The 24,203-nt window shown below is 46.1% G+C and overlaps 1 protein-coding gene across 12 annotated transcripts in view; it reads right to left on the reverse strand.

The window, feature by feature from the left end:
* dennd1a (DENN/MADD domain containing 1A) overlaps positions 1–24,203 on the reverse strand; it is a 723,976-nt gene that overhangs the window by 331,536 nt on the left and 368,237 nt on the right. The window lies entirely within an intron of this gene.

The raw sequence follows: 24,203 nt of genomic DNA on the forward strand, positions 1-24,203 counted from the left end.
GCTCAAAACAGAATTTTCAACATTGATGACAGCATAAAGTGAAGGTCTGCTGTAATGATGAAGTGCTTTCTTTCATTGTATTACTTACTCTTATCTTCCTTCAACTGCAGTTCTCGGAATGCTTCTTTGTTGATTTGCGTTCCTTTGGTAGGGCACTAAGAGTTTACTTATTACTATTGTTCTATAGCTTGATGGAACATCTGTTTTCCCCCTATTGATATTACCCACTTCAGGTAATAGCCTTCGTAGTCTTTGAGTGAAGTTGCATACATTTAGGACTTGCGGCATAGAAAACCCTCATCACTTCTGCATTTGCAAAATCTGCGAGGTCTACTGTTCCGCAGTCTTCGAAATTCTTGGCCATCTCTTGTTCTGGAACTTTGCTAGGATGCCTGTCCCCAGATGTCAAAGTTGCAATACTCCAGTGCGATACTTCTCCATCAAAAACGCACTGAGACACTGGAATTTGCCATCCATTTACACATCTCCTTCAAAGTGCCTACCAGAAATGTTTCCAACATAGTGTTGATGACATTGCATTGCTAAAAAGGTGTTGAGGCAGTTCCAAGCCAAGTATCCCTTTTGATTAATGTGCTTGCCCGCTATTTGTGCATAATTACATTGGCTTGCTGGAAATGCCCATTTCAATGAGCTTTAGGGATAACTTGATTGCTTTAATTTTGCACTTGTTTACTGCCAGCAACTGTAAACGTGATCTGATATTCCCTGGTCCAACCATCTCCAGTGACAATGGGATCAGTCAATAGAGCAAGATATCTGATACGGTAGTCATTATTTTGTGCATTCAATATGTGTTAAATGAAAGCGGCTTCAAGGACATAGGAACATAACCAGGAATGTCAAAATATTGCCATCCGGTGTTCTTACAGAACAGATATATCAACCTCCTCTCAGGAATTGAGTAATCTTTTTGAAATTCACACAATTAACCACTTGACTTGGGACATGCCAGAGGTTTGCAAGCTTCTGCTTCTGACAGAACTGGTTTGAGACTTGGAAGAAGTTCTCTTTGTATAACCCACAGCTGGATGAGATATAACACCAGCCCTCTTAATAAAATCAGACAACTGATGTTGTCCTTCAATCAAAACCCCAAGGGAGACAGGGCCCCTGATTCAAAATCTTGCTCTTTGCTGTTCAAATTCCGTGGTCTTTGCCTCGGCTCCTCCCTCTGTGACTGGATCCTGAACTTTCTAATCCACAGACCACAATCAGTAAAGATAGGCAACAACACCTCCACGTTCATCCTCAACACTGGTGCCCCACAATGCTGTGTCCTCAGCCCCCTACTATACTCCTTATACACCTATGACTGTGTGGCCAAATACCCCTGCAACTTGATCTTCAAATTTGCTGATGACACCACCGCAGTGGGTCGGATTTCGAACAATGACGAGACAGAGTACAGGAATGAGATAGAGAATCTGGTGAACTGGTGCGACGACAATAATCTCTCCCTTAATGTCAACAAAACAAAGGAAATTATCATCGACTTTAGGAAGCGTAGTGGAGAACATGCCCGTCTACATCAATGGGAACAAAGTAGAAAAGGTCGAGAGCTTCAAGTTTTTAGGTGTACAGATCACCAACAGCCTGTCCTGGTCCCCCCATGCCGACACTATAGTTACGAAAGCCCACCAACGATTCTACTTTCTCAGAAGATTGAGGAAATTTGCATGTCAGCTACGACCCTCACCAACTTCTACAGATGCACCATAGAAAGCATTCTTTCTGGTTGTATCACAGCTTGGTATGGAGCCTGCACTACCCAAGACCGCAGGAAACTACAAAAGGTTGTGATGTAGCCCAGTCCATCACGCAAACCAGTCTCCCATCCATTGACTCTGTCTATAATTCCCGCTGCCTCAGAAAGGCAGCCAGCATAATTAAGGACCTCACTCACCCCGGACATACTCTCTTCCACCTCCTTCCATCAGGAAAAAGATACCAAAGTTTGAGGTCACGTACCAACCGACTCAAGAACAGCTTCTTCCCTACTGCCATCAGACTTTTGAATTGACCTATCTCGTATTAAGTTGATCCTTTCTCTACACCTTGCTAGAACTGTAACATTATATTCTGCAGTCTCTCCTTCCTTCCTTATGTACGGTATGCATTGTTTGTACAGCATGCAACAAACAATACTTTTCATTGTATACTAATACATGTTACAATAATAAATCAAATCAAATCAAATCAAATCAAAAACTGGCTGCTGAGAGAATTTAGTAGTTTTCTTGTCAGGGCACCGGCTGACCCAAGTTTGCAACAGGTCCCTGGAAAGTGCTTCAGATAATGCAAAATGCTTTGCAGGTATTGGCAACAAGATTATCTGACCAAGATTTCTGTCAAATGCAAATTCTAATTTTCTCCTCACGTGGGGTGGCAGCAATTTCTATTTGCAGATTTGTAAAAATTCAACAATTTGGATTTCTATTTACTTATTTCAAACTATCAGTAATAAAAAGACAACCTTATTCTTTTTATTGTATCTTCTAGAAATTATGATGCCAAAAGTAGTGAAATGTAGGTAAAATTCTTCTCTTTAAGCTGGAGCACATGGAAAGGAGGAAGGCCAATGTCATGGCCTCCGCCTCTCTGATTGCACAACGGCGAATTTTGCTGGAGTGGCGGTCGGCATCGCCACCGGGGGTAGCAGCATGGTTGGGTGACCTGTACGATTTCCTGCGGTTGGAGAAGATAAAGTATGAGTTAAGGGGCTCAGCAGAGGGGGTTTGAGAAAAGTGGGGGATGTTTGTGACCGTGTTTGTGGAGCTGCTTGCTGCAGGGGGGTGCGTGGAGGAATGGGGGGGGGGGGGGGGTTGAAAAAGGGGGAAAATCTGCACAGACTGTATAGTTGATTGTTGGAAAGTATGTTTCCTGGGGTGTTTATTTGCTGTTACCTGTTTTGATACAAGTTTGTAATAAAATACATTTTTTTTAAAAAATTCAGCTCTTTAGAACAAAGAAAATTGAGCAAACTACTGTAATTTTTCTCTATCAACTATGTGAATGCATGTGTTTTTTTTTCACTTTTAAAGTCTTTCTTGGCATTAAATCACCAAAATATCATGGTTCTTATTAGAAATGTCCAAGTATTCTGAAGGATTAAATTTGCAAACTCTACAGGGGAGATATCACAAGGCACACCAGAAAGGTGATTATAATGTTATAACAGGAAACTGCTCGTGATGATGACCTTTCATGGATCTCACCATTAGTGCCAAAACCTAAACAGTTACTCTGCCTGAACAGTGTGAAGGATCTGAATTAAAATGCTCAATCAAAATGACATGACTACTGAGCTACCCTGGGGCTAATAGCTGCCTACTCTAGGGCTCTCCAGTACCACAGGAAATCCCATCTCCACAGGAAAACTCCACTTAAGATTTGCTTTCCATTGGTCACCCTCCAGAATGTTTGTATGCTTGTGCAAATGCTTTTTCTGATCCACAACCTCATCTGGGTTGAGTTTATTTAGTATGCTGGGCCTGGTCAAATCTGGATATGGACAATGAGGATATTTTAAACTAACTCACCAAGCAGAAAACCCACTTTATTAGGTGGAATGCCACACTAAGGCTCTGTCAATATTACTGTCCACTGATTTTAATGTAAATCAGCATTGCACGCGATTCCAATTTTATAACAGGTGGGTTAGATGAAAATGGACCCAGTGACTCCTTCCCTAGGAGCAAAATTTTTTTTTCTCCCATAATCCTTCAATATTTCTCCTCATTCGAGCACTTCACTCACTTCTATGTCACCTATAACTCTTTAAAGTCCTTTTAAGTCACACAGTCATTCCCTCGATGTGACCACCTCCCTTTTCTCTTCACGCAGCGTTCTGATCGAGTTATTCTTTAGCCTCACTGGTTTTAACCTCCATTTTATTTTCTCTGCCCATCACTCCGCCATGACAAAATTCTACATTTACCCTGGATTATCATTAAAGCCTAGGTCATGTACAGATTCCTCTCCTGCTCTATCCTATCCCTGAATACCTCAATCTTCATCTTGTGTGTCAGGTGCTATGCATTGTTGCTTTAACCTGAAGATTGGTCTGTCTGCTCCAATCAATGTCCTTGACAATCAACCCTACTGTTCATTCCACACTGACCCCACAATATATCCCTGCCTGGCCTTCATTTTCTGAGATGTTATTCCTGTTCCCTCCCTCATGTTACAATCCAAATCCTGACTGTTGTTTTTGGTCTTTATACCTTACGAAGTAATCCACCAAACACTTCAACTCAACATGGCCGCAGCTGGAATAAACCTTTCCAAAGGTCGGACATTGCCGTGGGGCATTTCGAGTGCCACACTTCTGGCAGAAGGTGGCGGCGGCTCCAGTCGGCTGCTTAAAATGGCCACCCACACTGAGACCACGTTTCTCCGTGATGTGCGTCACACTAATGGCGCTGGCTTCTTCTTCCGAGTTGGTGACAAAATTGTTTGAGCAGAGTGCACCTATTCTCTGTGCAGCTATCTCACTCACCTGGCAAATCTTCACCGCCTTTCCCAGCACCAAATCTTCCTCCCGCAATAATATCGTCCAAAACTTATCATCAGCTGTACCAAAGACAATTTGGTCGCGGATTAACAAAGATTTCAGGTCGCTGAAGTTGCATGACTGGGCCTTCAGCCTCAAGTCCGTGTCAAAACTGTCAAATGATTCGCCAGGTCTTTGGGTACGCGTACGGAACATGTAGCGCTCAAATGTTGCATTCTTCTTAGGGGAACAATGCTGTCAAAGTGCTTCATCACTTCATCAAATTTCTTCTATTCCTCCTCACTATCAAACACAAACGAGTTATACAGTTGGAGCGCTTGTGGTCCTGCTACCGTTAGCAGCAAGGCGATTCACCTTTCATCAGACTGGGCCTGACCCAGCACATCTCTATCCTTTCCCTGCACCAGCACTCAAGGACTACATTATTTTTTTCCTCGAGCTACCATTACCCAGCATCACTGCCAGTCAGATGTTTCTCCAACATCATGAATGAGCCATAAAGCAACACTGCCTCCCACCAAAAGCACAATATGCTTCTTTCTTGTCATCATCCTTGCCCCAGTTGTGGAGACTAAACCAGACCAGTGCACAGCTCTAATGCCCTTTTCTAACCTGAGCCTATCCATTATCTATACTCCAGTGGATTTTCATCAGTATACTATTGTCAGCTATGCTTTTGGCTGACTTGGCTCTAAGCAATGGATTCCATCCCTCTACTTTTCCAGTTCCCTCTACTCTTTTGAACAGGTTTTTGCTAATCAGTCCTTATATCGCCTCAATGTCAACGGTATTGCTATTGATAACTGTCTTTGCACGTTTTCCTAAGTTAAAGTCCTAGATAGTTGCAAGCTGTTGCTCTTGCCTTTGAGGGATTAAGCAGGATTTGAAGGGGTAAGTTTGTCTTTCTGTTTAAATTCTGCATGGAAACCTTCACTTGAAGAAAGAAATGTACTTTGTTAACTTACTCTGATAAGCGACAAGAACAAAAAAATACTGAAAATATACAGCAGCTCCATCAGCAGCCGTCAAAAGGCAGGTTAGTGTTTTGCGTGTGAACTCATTACTAGAAATGAAAATAAAAGTAAGTCTTATAGGAGAATTGAGCCAGATAAAAAGGGAGAGAGAACAATAGGCCTGTTGCAGAGTGGGGTTGGGTAAATGGGTTTTCTGGAAATTGAAAAGAGGTGAAACCCAGTGGCTGATAAAGAGAGGCAATTTGAATAGGACAGTGACAAGTCATTAAAAGAACAAGAGGACATGAAGGCGGCTGAGTAAGGCAAATGCGTAGGGCATGACGCATGTACAGCAGCAAACCCTGCAAAAGTGAAAATGAATTAAGTGGAAGTAGGTAGGAAGAAATAGGAATGGAAAATGTGGAACATTAAAATGTATTGGAAATGTTGTGAATCATTAAATAAAGCAACTTCAAATCACAGCCACCTTTACAAACGCAAGAAATACACAACTTTTAAAAAATTGATTTACAGGATCAGGACGTCGCTGGCTGGGCCCGCATTTATTGTTCATCCCTAATTGCCCTTGAACTGAGTGGCTTGCTAGGCCGGTTCATGGGCCCACATTGCTGTGGGTCTGGAGTCACGTAAAACATATCAGGACATCAGATTTCCTCTCATTAGCGAACCAGATGGGTTTTTAATAGACAGTGGTTAGCACTGTTGCTTCACTGCACCAGGGTCCCAGGTGCGATTCCCGGCTTGAGTCACTGTCTTTGCGGAGTCTGCACGTTCTCCCAGTGGCTGCATGGGTTTCCTCCCGGTGCTCCGGTTTCCCCCCATAAGCCCCGAAAGCCGTGCTGTTGGGTAACTTGGACATTCTGAATTCTCCCGCAGTGTACCCGAACAGGCGCCGGAGTGTGGCGACTAGGGGCTTTTCACAGTAACTTCACTGCAGTGTTAATGTAAACCTACTTGCCACACTAATAAAGATTATAAAAGATTATTATAATTCAAGATGTCATTTCTTGAATTCAAATTTCTCCATCTACCATGGTGGGATACGAATCCAGGTCCCCAGAATTTCCCTGGGTCTCTGGATTACTGGTCCAGTGACAATGCCACCTCCTCCCCCTAAACTAGTCTGCCAGCATCTGAAGGAGGGAGGCAACAGGTCAGTTTTCCCATTTTCCTTTCTTTCTTCAAATGCTGATGCCCTGTGTGCTTCCAGCATTTTCTAACATTTCTTCCTATCTGTAACATTTCCATTTCTTCTATTTCATTCACTCCCTTTCTGCAATGTTGCATAGAAATTTGGTTTTACTGTTTTCATGTCCTTTTGTCATTCATCAATTCTCAATTACTGATATAAAAAAACTTGTTTGCTGACGTTAACTACCCTCTGTGAAAGGAGTCAGCAGTCAAGTCTTTCACCTATAGTGCGCAAATTGGCTGCTGTATCGTTGCTTACATAACAAGTGATGACACTTGGCTGTGAAGCCCTTGGGATACAAGAGCTCAGGTTTGGATTTGCAGACAGAAAGAATATTCTCGACAAAGTTCAATTAATATGCACTTGGTCTGCCAATGTAGAGAACGTGTTGTGAGTAGTAAATAATCAACTCATGTATAACAAGAGGATATGAGACTTTGTGCAATGGTTTGGAGGTTGCGAGTGGGGGCAGAGGTGGTGAAATTATGCTGCTGATGGTGGTAATGGTGAAGGTGATCTGACAAATGAAGAATCTGGTGCAGTGGAATGAGAGTACAAGGGGAATGCCATCACAGTTGGGGAGGGGCGGGGAAGAGTTTGAGCAGTCAGCGGAATCCAGGAAATAAGACAGACCCAGTCGAAGATCCCATCTGCCACAATGAAGGGAGATACTTGGCTAAGTAAAAGAAGACACTTCACAAGCTCTAGAGTCTAAGTAGCACCACCTGGGCATATATTTGAAGATGGGAAATTGGGAGGAAGAGATTCAGTCTTTACAAAAGGTAGTGCAAGAAAAATATTGTTCAGTTAACACTTTTTTTTTTTTTTTTAAACGCCAAATTTATTATTCCAGTTTATTATTTTGAAAAGAAACAGAAATAAATTACAATTTCAGCTTATGATCTGCATAACCCAGGCTGCCAACCTTGTGCCACATTTAAAACGGGTCAGGTTCTCTATTGTGCACTTTCCCAGGTGGAATCAATCCCTGCTTCCGAGGCTGTTCTCAATGAAAACGGATGCACAGGTACCCCTGTTGCGCAGCAATACTGGCGTGCAAATGATAGGAAATGCAAATACAATGCAATACTTCAGCCCCCACCACAAGCAATATCCCGACAAGCAGAAAAGGGGGAAGAACTTGGCGCAATGGGTTCTCAACATTTACATGTGCTTTCCCGAATTATGCTCAGCCATTTCCAGCTCAACTGCACAGGAAATATTGGCCGGGATTCTCCGCCCGCCGCGCCACATTTCTGCCCCGACCGGCCATCGGGGTTCTCCGTTTCGACAGCCGGTCAATGGGGTTTCCCATTGTGGGGCAGTCCCACACCGTCGGGAAACCCCCGGGCACCGGCATAACGGAGAATCCCGCCGGCGGAGAATCCCGGCTAGTATTGCAGAATGAGCAGCAGATTTCAGTTTGCTGCTTGGTGAATTATTTGAAGGTGAATGGTCATTTTTTAAATTAACAGGAATAACTAGAATCATTTAAACTTGTACCCATGTGAAATCCCTCCAAGTTAATTGATAGAAGCACAATGCAATAACAATAAACTTATGGAAGTATAAAGTGTAAATAAAATTGAATGCAACCAAAAAGGGTTCAACTAACAGCCCCTTCATACTATTTTCCTCATGTGGAAAGTGCAGGCCACAGGTTTGAGGTATGAAAGGAGGAAAACCTGCCTTTCATGACCATAAACTATTTTAGTACTTTACATCTCAAATCCTTTCTGATTACCTTGGGTAAGTTTTTCCTTCAAAAGGAAAGTTCACTGATAACATTACCTCTCTCACCATTCTACATCTGTATCAAGTAATCTTTCTCCTGATAACATTCTAAAATGGCTAATTCTCCTTCACTGCTCACTACTCAGTTGCCTATAACTTTTCTTGCACTCTTTGAGGTACAGAGCGATCTGGGTGTCCTGTATATGAATCACAAAGTTAGTCAGGTTTGTTTCGATGTCACTAGCTTTCGGAGCGCTGCTCCTTCCTCAGGTGAATGAAGAGATCTGTTCCAGAAACACATATATAGACAAATTCAAAGATGCCAAACAATGCTTGGAATGCGAGCATTAGCAGGTGATTAAACCTTGACAGATCCAGAGATGGGGTAACCCCAGGTTAAAGAGGTGTGAATTGTACCAAGCCAGGACAGTTGGTAGGATTTCGCAGGCCAGATGGTGGGGGATGAATGTAATGCGACATGAATCCCAGGTCCCGGTTGAGGCCGCACTCATGTGTGCGGAACTTGGCTATAAGTTTCTGCTCGGCGATTCTGCGTTGTCGCGGGTCCTGAAGGCCGCCTTGGAGAACGCTTACCCGGAGATCAGAGGCTGAATGCCCTTGACTGCTGAAGTGTTCCCTGACTGGAAGGGAACATTCCTGCCTGGTGATTGTTGCGCAATGTCCGTTCATTCGTTGTCGCAGCGTCTGCATGGTCTCGCCAATGTACAATGCTTCGGGACATCCTTTCCTGCAGCGTATGAGGTAGACAACGTTGGCCGAGTCGCACGAGTATGTACCGCGTACCTGGTGGGTGGTGTTCTCACGTGTAATAGTGGTATCCAGTTCGATGATCTGGCACGTCTTGCAGAGATTGCCATGACAGGGTTGTGTGGTGTCGAGGTCACTGTTCTGAAGACTGGGTAGTTTGCTGCAAACAATGGTTCGTTTGAGGTTGCGCGATTGTTTGAAGGCAAGGAGTGGGGGTGTGGGGATGACCTTGGCAAGATGTTCATCGTCATCAATGACGTGTTGAAGGCTGTGAAGAAGATGACGTAGTTTCTCCGCTCCGGGGAAGTACTGGACGACGAAGGGTATTCTGTCGGATGTGTCCCATGTTTGTCTTCTGAGGAGGTCGGTCCGGTTTTTCGCTGTGGTGCGTTGGAACTGTCGATCGATGAGTCGAGTGCCATATCCCAATCGTACGAGGGCATCTTTCAACGTCTGTAGATGTCTGCTACACTCCTCCTCGTCTGAGCAGATCCTGTGTATACGGAGCGCTTGTCCATAGGGGATGGCTTCTTTAATGTGTTTAGGGTGGAAGCTGGAGAAGTGGAGCATCATGCGGTTATCCGTGGGTTTGCGGTAAAGCGAAGTGTTGAGGTGACCGTCCTTGATGGAGACGAGTGTGTCCAAGAATGCAACTGATTTTGGAGAGTAGTCCATGGTAAGTCTGATGGTTGGATGGAACTTATTAATGTCATCGTGTAGTTGTTTCAGTGATTCTTCGCCGTGGGTCCAAAGGAAAAAAATGTCATCGATGTATCTGGTGTATAACATCGGTTGAAGGTCCTGTGCGGTGAGTAGGTCCTGTTCAAACTTGTGCATGACACTTGGCTTGGTACAATTCACACCTCTTTAACCTGGGGTTACCCCATCTCTGGATCTGTAAAGATTTAATCACCTGCTAATGCTCGCATTCCAAGCATTGATTGGCATCTTTGAATTTGTCTATATATGTGTTTCTGGAACAGACCTCTTCACTCACCTGAGGAAGGAGCAGCGCTCCGAAAGCTAGTGACATCGAAACAAACCTGTTGGACTTTAACCTGGTGTTGTAAGACTTCGTACTGTGCTCACCCCAGTCCAACGCCGGCATCTCCACATCACAAAGTTAGTATCCACATACAGCAAGTAATTAGGAACGCAAATGGAAGTTCCGGTGGAAATACGCACACAAAGGTGGCTTCCGCTGGAAACCTGACCTCTCTATCTTTTATCCCTGCGCCACAGGTCTTTAATTTACTGGGAAAAACCTGCAAATTAACTGGGTAGAGTTTCCTGATCTTTGTGATGCCATGGGGAGGCAATGCCGGAAAAGAATCGCCCTGAATTTCGACGGTTGAATCTGAAGCCTCCCACGGATCCATTGGAGGCAAGATGGCGATGGCAGGTTCCATTGGAGGTAAGATGGCAAAGGGAGGTTCTTCTTCAGCCACTCCACTAATGGCCGAATCACTCCGCAAAATGTTGGCAGTTGAACTCGAGAAATATCAACAAAGCTGGACTTTGCGTCTTAAAAGATTAATCGAGGAGGCTTTGGCCCCCATTCGTTCAACTCTCGAGATCACCAGCCAGACCGTGAAAACACAAGGAGCCACAATCAAGGGCACGGAGACTTCATTGTCTGACCATAGTGATAGGGTCGTCCCCTTGGAGTCCGACCTTGTCGCTGTGATCAAGGATAACAGGGCCTTAACATACAAGCTGAACAACCAAGAGAACAGATCCAGAAGACAAAATGTTCATGTTGTGGGATTACCGGAGGGGGTCAAAGGCCACACCCCTCCTCAGTATTTCTCAGGCCTGTTCCATAAAATTACTCTAAACCCAAATCTTTTGTCCCATCGGGTAGCCAGGACTTTGACTTCCTTCATAGCTCAGATGAGAGGGGTGGCCCCTGGTGTTTTTTACATCCAAATGAGGGGGATCTCCCCTTTTTGACTTTGATTTTTTTTCATTCTAGATAGGCTCGCCTCCCATCGGTAGTGGCAGCTGAGTACTCAGCAATTGTAATCACTGATCACACCCCACACTTTGTTGATCTGTTGCTGGAGTCCAGCCCCACCCAACCTGGAGGTTGGATACTACTTTGCTGGCCAATAAAAAACATTTGCGAATGCCGTCCATCTCTATTGATGACTGCATTAAATTAAATAAGTCTGACTCCATCTCCCTTTCCACGCTGTGGGAGACTCTTAAGACAGTCCTCAGGGGGTAAATTATTTCTTATAGTGCACATGTGCTCAAGATTAAGAAATTACCACAACAGAGGCTGGTGGACTCCATTTTAGAGGTAGATCATCAGTACCCCACTTGATCCCACACCGGAATTATATGCAACCAGATAAGAGTTGCAGACCCAGTTTGAGCTACTGACCACCAATAAGGCCGTACATCTCCTTCATTGCTCCGTGGGTACTTTCTACAAATATTGAAAGTGGGGGGGGAAAAAAGAGGAGAAAGAGGCCAATTGTCTATAGCACCAACTTAAATGCCAATAGGCCTCCCGTGACATCTCCTGATAGTCAACCAGAGCACCTCATTTCCACCCCTCTCCAGGTCAATGCAGCTTTGACATCCTACTACTGCAACTTGTATAAATCTGAGCCTCCCACAGACAAGTCAATCATGGTTGATTTTCTGGACAGCCTGCCCATCCCATCTATCGAAATTATGAAGAGTTGTGAGTTGGACTCCCCGACGAGATTTTTAAATACATTGGTCTCACGCAGGCTGGTACGACCTCCGTGGATGGCTTTCCAAGCGAGTTTTAAGAAATTCTCAGAACTTACACCTTTGCTGTTAGACATGTTTAATGACTCACTCTCCCACGGTCCTTGGACTCCAACCCTTACTGAAACCTCTATTTTCTTGCTCCTGAAGAAGGACAAGGGCCCGACCGAGTACGGTCCATACCGACCCACCTCACTCCTAAACGCATATGTTCAGCTGTTTGCTAAGGTTCTGGCATTCTGGTTGGAACCTTGACTTCCGAGCATGACTTCAGAGGACCAAACAAGCTTTGTAAAGGGCGGTCAGTTATCAACTAACGTACGTCGCCTTTTGAATGTTATACATTCTCCCTCTCCTGCACCCGAGCCAAAGGTGACAGTATCTCTAGATACAGAAAAAACATTTGACAGGGTAGAATGGAATTATTTGTTTGAGATACTTGGAAGTTTTGGATTCGGCCAAAAATGTGTCTCATGGATCCATTTGTTGTACAATACCCTTCCTGCCAGCATTCTCACGAATACTTTACATACAGACTACTTCCCCTTGAATAGGAGCACGAGGTAGGGCTGCCTACTCTCTCCACTTTAATTCGCCCTGGCAATAGGACCTCTCTCTACAGCCTTCAGAGCTTCCAATCAGGGACGGGGTGGTACATTAGGTATCTCTTTGTACAGATGACCTATTTTATACATTACAGACCTAATTCCCTCCATCAATGGCATAATGGAGACACGTCATACTTTCTGTTCCTTCTCTGGTTAGAAATTAAATCTAGTTATGTGAATGTTTTCCAGTAACCCCCCCCCCCCCACTGGAAGACGAGCCCATTTATGCATGTTACCCTTTCACCTCTCCAGTACACATTCCCATTATTTGGGGGTCAAGTTGGCCCACAATTGGGCCTCACTCCACAAATTCATAGAATCCCTATAGTGCAGAAGGAGGCTATTCAGCCTATCGGGTCTGGTCTACCCATTTACACTTCCCCGTCCACCCCGCCCTATCCCTGTAATACCATACCCTAACCTGCACATCCCGGGACACTAAGGAGCAATTTAGCACAGCCAATCCATCTAACCCACACATCTTTGGACTGTGGGAGGAAACCTGAGCACCTGGAGGAAACCCACACAGACACGGGGAGGACGTACAAACTGCACACAGACAGTGACCCAAGGCCAGAATTGAACCCGGATCCCTGGCGCTGTGAGGCAGCAGTGCTAACCAGCCTGCCGCCCCAGATAATTGAATTATTCCAGCCTGATCAACAATGTTAGAAGACCTAAAGAGATGGAACAACCTACCTCTAGCTTTGGCTGGCAGGATTCAAACAATAAAAATGAACATACTCACTGGATTTTTCTTTTTCTTTCAATGCCGCCCCATTTTCCTGCGCAAATCCTTTTTTGATCAAGGTTAATAAACTGATATCCACCTTTATCTCGGCGGGCAAGAATCCCAGAATCTGCAGCGTCCCATATTGTTTTATTACGGGGCCACCAAGATCCCAAAAACTCTTACTGGAGATCAGCAATCCTGGTTCAATCTGGGGCCAAATGAACGCTTGCTCTTGCATTATATCCACTCTCCTAGCCATAGGCGCTGCACCACTTCCCTTTTCTCCCACGAGATTTTCCTTGAAGCCAGCGGTGGTTTCGTCTCTTAGAATCTGGTAACAGTACCCCTCCTCTCCTCGTCTTCACTGGCCCCTATCTGTAACAAACAATTTTTCTTAACTTCGAGGCTGGACTCAAATCTCCAGCTCATGGAAATTGAAAGGGACTCGAGCACTTTGGTAATCTATTCATGGAGGGGTGGTTTGCCAGCTTCAGAGAAATTTGTGGACAACTCAACTCTTATCCAAGTCTTTTTTGCTACTTCTGAGTTGCGATTTCATCCGTATGGCTTTCTCTTCCTTTCCTCTGGCTTCACCTTCCAAGAGAGGATTCTATCTCAGACTTATGTGGCTACATTCTCTCGTCCCAATCCCTCCCCACTGAACGGGGGTGAGGGGTGAAATAAATGGGAGTGAGAACTGGGCCCTACACTCACAAGCGAGGTTTGGAGAGAAGCCCTAAATAGGATCAACTCCACATCCTCACGTACCAGGTTGAATTCAGTTCAAAGTGCTACATAGGACACATTTAACCAAGCAAGGATGAGCGGGTTTTTCCGAATGTTGAGAACAGATGTGACCACTGTTCACTTGCCCCCACGGATCACACACATATTTCTTTGTCCTGCCCCAGACTCAGCAGCTTCTGGCTTCCGTTTTTAACACTATGTCTAATATTCTCTGATTAGAATTACAGACATGCCCCCATGGTGGCCACATTTGAGGTTTCAAACTCTCGGCAGTTCACTCTGGGGTAGAGGCGGATGTTATCGCATTTGCCTCATTGATAGTCCGGAGGCGGATACTGCTCGGCTGGAGGTCACCCACTCCTACCAGTGCCTCTGGCTGGTATGTCCTTTTTGCATTTGGAGAAAATGACATTTACCATCAGCGGTTCTGTTGATAGGGATCTGAGATGGCAACCCTCTAACTCCTTTGTGAAAGATCTAGACAATGTCAGCTGTTAGGGATTTAAGCTATTTGCTTTTCCTTTGTTTCGTTTGTATCAGTGGAAAAACATTTATTGAAATTGGGGGGGGGGGGGGGGGGGGGGGTTGCCCTATAAATTTAGGGGTAGTTTTTTTCTTTTGTTGAACTTGTAAGTTCAATCTCAGGAATGTAATTATTTATGAATATTATTGCTGTGTGTTTCTCAAAAAATGTTTTTTAATATTTTTGTAAGTGGAATGTGGACATTTATTGCAAGGGAGATGGTGAGACTACATCGGGGAGTACTGTGAACACTTTTGGTCCCCTTATTTAAAAAAAAAAGATATAAGTGCATTAGAAGAAGTTCAAAGAACATTCACTCGATGGATATCTGGGATTGGGGGCTTATCTCATGAGGAAAGGTTGGACAGGCTGGGCCTGTATCCATTGGAGTTCAGAAGAGTGAGAAAATCCACCTCTTTGGTCACTTTCCAAATAGTTCTTTCCTGGAATCTGATCAATCTTCCTCCAATTACACTTCCGTAAAGCACATAGAAAATCCTATGTTAATGGTGTTATACAAATGTAGGCTCTAGTTACATACTACACAACACTTCCATGTAGTCTAATTCTTAAAACATTTCATAAACAGTGCTATATAACATACGGTAACTTTTGCCTTTTCTAAAAAAGGTAATGCAAACAAAATAAGCTGGTTTGTTGCATTCTCAGGAGCACCAAATGGGATTTTTCAGTATTCCCACCTTATATTTTACAGATTGTGCTATATTCTTTTTTTAAGACTCTGCACTAAGGTACATCTTTATGATATATAAGCAATGTCCACTACAATGAGAACATTTCGTATTACTAAAATTACCGAGACAATCTCCATAGGATGAGGTCGATACAATATTTTCAACTGAATGAATTTAAGGGAAGTATTATGCTCACATTGTTAATGTGTTTTTTTCTCCTAGGCTTTGTTTCAATCTTCTGTCACAACTATCACTGATTCCTCCTCCCAAAATGTCCTGGTAATTCCTTCTCTTTATTTTTACAAGATCTTCAATATCAATTTAGTTTGTAAATTCATCAAAATATCAAAACTTCAGCAACTTCCCCTCCACGCACCCTCTTCCCCCCCCTCCTAATTAGTTGCCTTAATAACAAACATGTTTGTAAACACCAAAATAATTCTACAGCCAGCAAAACTTCTGTCCCTCACTGAGCAAGAATTGCCAATTTTCTCCAACACATATACAATTTTCTTCATAACACTCTCCTGCCACTTGCCTGTTTGGTAATAATGCTACAGTCACAATGCCACAAATATATGTTCACTGCAACTGGGCAACACTCAGTAGACATTTATACAACATACATCACAATCAGATTGGTGGATTAAGCTTGGTAAAGTATCAGCTGAATACTTCCATGCGCTCTCTCAACAACAACTTGCATTTGTAAACTACCTTTAAAACACTAAAATACCTCAAGGCACTTAACCAGACCATTACCAATAATTGTTTTTGATTCCGAGCCACAGAAGGATAGATCAAGACAGATGGCTGAAAGCTAAATCAAAGTGGTAGGTTTTAAGGATCTTAAAGGAGGAGAGCAAAGTAGAGAAGCCGAGGGGTTTAGGAGGTAATTCCAGTACTAAGAGCTATGCTTACATACATTACTGCCAGATGCTTTGTGTGAAAAAAAAAAGCTACAAACAAAATCTAAAACCTCGTCATATTTGCTGTATCCTACTTTGATACAATTTTGAATAAAATGCGTTTTAAAAAAACAACAACAAATATAAAATAACCCCTAATATGTTTGTGAAACCTACTCATGCTTCAAAACATTAATGTAGATTCATATTCTGAATGCTCCACCCTAGTAAAATAAATGGCAAAATATTACTATAACTGTCTACATTGCATATTCTTTAGATTTTAACTCAGGTACAGAACCCATTAGTGCCATTGAACATTATATATATTTCACCTTCAATAAATACTGCCACCTTTACAGGCGCAAACTACTTGAGCTTATGCAAGTACTACCATTGAACTTTAGTTCCCATGTGGTTATATTTATATTGTGAAATCAAATGTAATACAAATATCGCATTTGCAAAACATGGTAAGCTTTATTTCTAGTTGGTTTCAGCTATATGACAAATAACAAAGCTGTTCTGTGCTTGAAGGAAAAAGTTGCTTGAAGGAAAAATTTCATTATGTTTTAGTACTGCAAAAAACGATAATATGGGGAAAATGCTGTCAATCTGTGTTCAACAGTACATCAGAACTTATTGATTACTACAAGGGGGGAAAAAATCAGTATGTGTATCTGAAGTGCGAGTGAAATATGGCCATAATTTCATTGATGTGAACCCATCTTTGAGAGTGATAGTGCTTTTCGATCTTTCAGAGCTTTCATCATTCTGGTACTTGATGGAAGCCTAAGTAATACTGAGTCTAAGCACTGTCAGATGAAGATGAAGTAAACATAGTTGATAAGAGTCCTTTATGTCATCGAGGTGACAGAATAGTGCTCAAGGACTCCCTGACAGATGAAAAGTGGCAGAAAACCATTTGTCCTGATTCTATTAATATGAAGGGAAACGGAGTTAGAAATGAACAAGCCAAACCGCTCCCCTCAACAAAAATTAAGAGTACTGAAGCTGTAATTTTACACCTAGTAAATTATAGAAAGTTTACATTTTATATATTGAATATGATGCACATTCTATGAAGAATTAAATTTCCTGCCTCTATTTTTTTCCTGACCATTTCTTCTTTCCTAAGGCTGCGGACTTCTTTCAGGGATACAAATCCATGGTGACCTTGATGGTGAGTTCTAGCAAGCTATAATGCTAAGCAAGGATTCTTACAGTGCTCAAACATGACCTGACCCCCTTTTCATTGGGCACATGTCCATATCAATTAGGAACAGGAACATAGACTGATTTGTCTCAACACCTTTCATTTACATAGCACATCCAAATATTTAAACAAATCTCAAGGTGTTGCACAGATACCTTTAGGGAGAACATACTGGGGCTAATTGGCACCTTGGTTGTAATAAGCTAACTTGGCGCACAGTATATTCATCAAACCTGGGGCCTTTCGGTTTGAACTGTTCAGTGGCACAATGAACTGAGCCATCATCAACAGAAATGTTCAGAAATGTTTATGATGACACAAACATCTAAGCTTGTGATCAGAGCAGCAGCTGGAGTCGAGTATCTTCTATGTCAGACATCTGAGTGGGGTGGTTTTTACTTTGCAGCTGTTGTCTTCAGGACTATTGGGAATACAGTTAAGTTGAACTACTGCTCAATAAAAAAAACACAAATCAACAAAACATCATGGCATTTCAAACTTGGATTTGGTGCAGGTACCAAGTCTCCTGAAGTTCTGCTTATACAGAAAGCACTACAAAGGTGTCAGGTTTTCTCTCGCGGGAACATTAATGGTAACAGGAAATTGTCTTTCTTCAGTCAAGTAAACATCATTCTCTAGCAGCAATCGTTGTTCAATTTTGAGGCAGTTCTTTTCAGTTACCTTTGGATTATAATTTAGTTTTGAATGCCAATAAGCCATTAAAGTACCATAGCGTGTTGAAAACAGGAATATGTAAATATTTCATATTTAGAATAGATTATCCGGTTGCGGCTATGCGGAGCTAAGTCACACGTTTGGCAGCTCCCGACAGAAACGGACTTTTGGGCTCTTTTTAGAGCCCCCAGCGGAATTTGTTCGACGGTTCCCAGTGTGGGAAGGTGATAGTAACATTTCCCCGGCATTGTACGGACCAGGAGTGGACCAGGAGTGGAGCGGTGAAAAAAGTAGTTTTGGAGCAGCGAAACGTGCGAGGGAGGAAAATCAAGATGGCAGCAGGTGGAGACCAGGCAGAGTGGGCGCAGTGGTCGCAGGAACAGCAGGAGTTTCTCCAGCGCTGCTTCACGGAATTGAAGGCAGAGCTGTTGGAGCCGATGAAGGCTTCGATAGACAAGCTGCTCGAGACCCAGAAGGCCCAAGGGGCGGCAATCCAGGAGGTGCGGCAAAAGGCCTCGGGAGAACGAGGACGAGATCGTGGGCCTGGCGGTGAAGGTAGAGGCGCACAAGGCGATGCATAAGAAATGGCAGGAAAAGTTCGAGGGCATGGAGAACTGGTCGAGGAGGAAGAACCTGCGGATTTTGGGTCTCCCGGAGGGAGTGGAGGGGTTGGATGTTGGAGCACACGATGCTGAAACACGTTGATGGGTGCGGGGGCCTTCCCGGGGCCCCTGGAGCTGGAGGGGGGCCCACCGAGTCCTGGCGAGGAGGCCCTAGCCCAACAAGCCGCCGCGGGCGGTGTTGGTGCAGTTCCACCGCTTCGTGGACAGAGAGTGTGTCCTAAGATGGGCAAAGAAGGAGCGGAGCAGCAGGTGGGAGAACGCAGAGGTCTGTATATACCAGTACTGGAGCGCGGAGGTGGCCAAGAGGAGGGCCGGGTACAATCGGGCTAAGGCGGCTCTGCATCGGAAGGGGGGGAAATTTGGAATGTTGCAGCCGGCGCGACTGGGGGTCACTTTCAAGGACCGCCACCACTACTTCGAGACGCCGGAGGAGGCGTGTACCTTTATCCAGGCTGAAAAGTTGGACTCGGATTGAGGGTCGGTTGCGAGGGGATGTCGAGAGGGGATTGATGTGATTGTTGTGTTTTGGGGGGGGGGGGGGGGGGGGGGGGGGGGGGGGGGATGTTCTGTTCTGTTTGGTACTGGGTTTTTTTGGGTGCTGGGTGGGGTAGGGTGAAATGGTTCGTAGTGGGGGTTTGGTGAGAGTGTGGGCGTCGGTGGTTGGAAGAGGGGGCCCCATTGGCGGGGGGGGTGGGGGGCCCCAAGGTGGGGGAGCTGGGATCAGGCCATGAAAGGGAGCTTCCTCTGAGGGGGCGAGGCTGGCTTGGTGGAAAGCGCGGGGTTTTTTCCCCGCGCTAGGGAAGGAAGGGGGCGCGTTCAGGGGGGCTGGGTTGCTGCCGCATTGGCCAAAGGGGAGCTGGAGCCTGAAGAGAGAGTCGGGGCGGAGGTCTGCCGCTGGGGGTAACAGAGAGTGCGGGAGGCGCGGGCATGCGGCTGGCCTAGAAAAGGAGATGGCTAATCGGCAGGGGGAGGGGGGCGGGGATCGGGGTGATAACTTTGAATGTGAGAGGCCTGAACGGGCTGGTCAAGAGGGGCCCGTGTGTTCGCGCGCCTGAAGGCAGATGTGGTCATGCTCCAGGAGACGCATTTGAGGGGTAGCAGACCAGGTTAGGCTGAGAAAGGGGTGGGTAGGGCAGGTTTTCCACTCGGGGTTGGACGTAAAGAATCGAGGGGTGGCGATTTTGGTGGGGAAAGCTGTGTCGTTTGAGGGCGCTGAGCATTGTGGCAGACAATGGAGGTAGGTACGTGATGGTGAGCGGTAAGCTGCAAAGGAAGGGGGGGGGGTCTTGGTGAATGTATATGCCCCGAATTGGGACGATGCCAGATTTTATGCGGCGCATGTTGGGCCGGATTCCGGACCTGGAGGCAGGGTCTTTAATATGGTATTGGATCCAGAATTGGGACCACTCTAGATCCAGGACGGGTAAGAGGCCGGCTGCGGCCAAGGTGTTGAGGGGGTTTATGGACCAGATGGGAGGAGTGGACCCATGGAGGTTTGTTAGGCCGGGGGCCAGGGAATTCTCTTTCTTCTCCACGTCCATAAAGCCTACTCCCGGATTGACTTCTTCGTTTTGAGCTGGGCGCTGATCCCGAGGGTGGAGGACACGGAGTATTCGACCATAGCCATCTCAGAGTATGCCCTGCACTGGGTGGAGCTCGAGCTAGGGGAGGAGAGGGACCAGCGGCCCGCTGTGGCGCCTGGGGGGTGGGTTTGCTGGCGGATGAGGTGGTGAGGGGGCGGATCCGGGGGTGCATTGAAAGACACCCTAGAGGTGAACGATAATGGGGAGGTGCAGGTAGGGGTGGTCTGGGAGGCGCTGAAGGCGGTGATTAGGGGAGAGCTAATCTCCACTAGGGCCCACAAGGAGCGGTTGGTGGGGGAGATTTTAATGGTAGATAAGAGGTATGCAGAGGTCCCAGAGGAGGGACTACGCAAGGAGCGACAAAGCCTCTGGCCGAGTTCGATCTGTTGACTACCAAGAAGGCGGAGGTGGAGTGGAGGAAGGCGCGAGGGGCGGCGAGGGAGATTGGGGGTTAGGGATAAAGGGGGGGAGCACAGTGCGGAGTGCGGTGGGAATAAATGGGGTATTTAGAGACTTTTATGAGGGGCTGTATAGGTCTGAGCCCCCAACGGCGGGGGGGGGGGGGGGGGGGGGGGGGGGGAGCGTTTTCTGAACCGGTTGAGGTTCCCGAGGGTGGAGGAGAAGCAGGTGGTGGGGCTTGGGGCACTGGTAGAGCTGGAGGAGCTGACTAAGGGGCTGGGGAGTATGCAGGTGGGGAAGGCACTGGGGTCAGATGGGTTCACGGTGGAATTTTACAGGAAGTCTATGGACCTGTTGGGCCCACTACTAATGAGGACTTTCATGAGGCGAGGGAGGGGGGGGCCCTACCCCCGACGATGTCCAGGGTGCTGTCTCGCTGATCTTGAAGCGGGACAAGGACCCTTTACAGTGTGGATCGTATAGGCCAATCTCGCTCCTCAATGTGGATGCTGTTAGCGAAGGTGCTGGCTACCAGAATTGAAGACCTGTGTTCCGGGGGTGATCCACGAGGACCAGATGGGTTTTGTGAAGGGAAGGCAGCTAAACACCAATGTGCGGAGGCTCCTAAATGTAATCATGATGCCTGCAGTGGAGGGGGGAAGCGGAGATAGTGGCGGCTATGGATGCGGAGAAGGCCTTCGATAGGGTGGACTGGGGGTACCTGTGGGAAGTGTTGAGGAGGTTTCGGGTTCAGGTTCAGGGAGGGGTTCTTTAGTTGGGTTAGGTTACTGTATGAAGCCCCCAGTGGCAAAGTGTGGCCCCTATCCTCCCTGCTATTTGCATTGGCAATTGAACCTTTGGCGATGGCTTTGAGGGAGTCCAGGAACTGGAGGGGACTGGTGCGGGGGGGGAACACCGGGTATCGCTGTTTGCAGACGACCTGTTACTGTATGTGGCGGACCCGGCGGGGGGTATGCCGGAGGTGATGCGGATCCTCAGGGAGTTTGGAGACTTTTCCGGGTATAAGCTCAACATGGGGAAGAGTGAGCTATTCGTGATACACCCAGGGGACCAGGGAAGGGGGATAGACGAGCTGCCACTGAAGAGAGGGGAAAGGAGTTTTCGGTACCTCGGGATCCAGGTGGCCAGGAGCTGGGGGGCCCTACACAAGCTCAACTTGGCGAGGCTGGTGAAGCAGATGGAGGAAGAGTTTAAAAGGTGGGATGTGCTGCCACTCTCCCTGGCGGGTAGGGTACAGTCAGTGAAGATGACGGTGCTCCCGAGGTTCCTTTTTATATTACAGTGCCTCCCTATCCTGATCCCGAAGGCCTTTTTTAAGCGGGTCAGCAGGAGCATCATGGGGTTTGTATGGGCAAAAAAGACATCGAGGGTGAGAAGGGTTTTTCTGGAATGGAGCAGGGACAGAAGAGGGCTAGCGTTGCCTAATCTGTGTGGGTACTACTGGGCTGCCAATGTGGCGATGATACACAAGTGGGTAATGGAGGGGGAGGGGGCGGCGTGGAAGAGGCTTCCTGTGTGGGCATGAGCCTGAGAGCGCTGGTGACGGCATCGCTGCCGCTCCCGCCGACAAGGTACTCCACGAGTCCAGTGGTGGCGGCGACCCTCAAAATGTTGGGGCAGTGGAGACGCCACAGGGGGGAGGCAGAGGCTTCGGTGTGGTCCCCGATCCGAGAGAACCATCGGTTTGTCCCGGGGAGAATGGATGGGGGGTTCCTGAGCTGGCACAGGGCAGGTATTAGAAGGATGGGGGACCTGTTTATAGATGGGACGCTTGCGAGCCTTGGGGCGTTGGAAGGAAATATTCGGGCTCCCCCTGGAAATGCCTTCAGGTCATGCAGGTAAGGGCGTTTGTAAGACGGCAGGTGAGGGAATTTCCGCTGCTGCCAGCACGTAGGATCCAGGATAGGGAGCTCTCGGGGGTGTGGGTTGGAGAAGGCAAGGTCTCGGCGATCTACCAGGAGATGCAGGAGGAGGAGGAGGCCTCGGTGGAGGAGCTGAAAGGTAAATGGGAGGAGGAGCTGGGGGAGGAGATAGACGAGGGTACGTGGGCGGACGCCCTGGGTAGGGTAAATTCTTCGTCCTCTTGCGCCAGGCTTAGCCTGATACAATTTAAGGCTCTGCACAGGGCGCACATGACTGGGGCAAGGCTGAGGCGGTTTTTTGGAGTGGAGGACAGGTGTGTGAGGTGTTCGGGGAGCCCAGCAAATCATGCACACATGTTCTGGGCATGCCCAGCGCTGGATGGGTTCTGGAGGGGCGTTGCGAGGACGGTGTCTAAGGTGGTAAACACCCGGGTTAAGCCGAGTTGGGGGCTTGCACTATTTGGGGTATCGGACGAGCCAGGAGTGCAGGAGGCGAAAGAGGCCGGTATTCTGGCCTTTGCGTCCCTGGTAGCCCGGCGGAGGATTCTGCTAAGGTGGAAGGATGCGCGGCCCCCAAGCGTGGAAGCCTGGATCAGAGACATGGCAGGGTTCATTAAATTGGAGAGGGTAAAATTTGCCTTAAGAGGATCTGTGCAAGGGTTCTTCAGGCAGTGGCAACCATTCCTAGACTTTCTAGCAGAGCGTTAGGTGGTGGTCAGCAGCAGCAGCAACCGGGTGGGTGGGGTATTTTGTGTTTACTACTGTGTTTATTATCGTTTAATGGGCGGCTTGTATAGAGGGGGAATACGAGACATAGCTATAAGATGTTTATTTATATGTTCTTTGTTTTTTCTTATTTCTGTAAGGGGGGGGGTTTGTAATATGTAAAACATTTGAATAAAAATATTTTTTTTTTAAAGTGCTAACACAACAATGATCTGAACAAACCCAACATACACAAAGCTACAAATGGATCGGGCATAGAACAAGAAAACAAAATACATTTTAAAATTAACCTTTTACGCATATTACGGTTGTCTACCGACCTGGCAGAAGTGTGAAACAGGTCAGTACGTATAAGGGCTTGTGCCTTTGATTTGCATATGATTTACCTTGGGAAGGTATGAAGCAAAAGCTAGACACTTTTTATGGGGAGCATGTGGGGAGTGGGTGGATGATTGCATCCCAACAGAGGTAACATGCTTTGCTCGTGTACACCCAATGATCAGTAAATTACACCATGCTGGCAGGAGCTGCAGGCAGATTATCACCACTCCTTCAAGGTAACCTTGAGAGGTTAGACATAATGATGCTAGAAATTTACTGGAAAAGCATCGATGTGCTCATATACTTCCTTTTACACATACAGATGCCACTTATACTTACACACAAAGACATAAAAAAACAGCTATTTACATACGATTACAGTAGCATTACACATTAGGCTGAAATTATTTCTTGACAGATGAATATGGTGTTTGGAATTTTGGGGCTATCAGTTGCTACAGGACATTAATAGGGTATCAGCTTGAGGGTTTAGCATATTTTAGGTTCACCCCATCCCTCCATTTATATTAACCTCAGTATATATCTTCCATCAATAAAATTCAGATAATATATATCCACGTTAAATTGAACAGTCAATGCTATAAAAATTTGCTCG

The sequence above is a fragment of the Scyliorhinus torazame genome, chromosome 22, assembly GCF_047496885.1.
Source record: "Scyliorhinus torazame isolate Kashiwa2021f chromosome 22, sScyTor2.1, whole genome shotgun sequence".
In the NCBI taxonomy this organism is placed as follows: domain Eukaryota; kingdom Metazoa; phylum Chordata; class Chondrichthyes; order Carcharhiniformes; family Scyliorhinidae; genus Scyliorhinus; species Scyliorhinus torazame.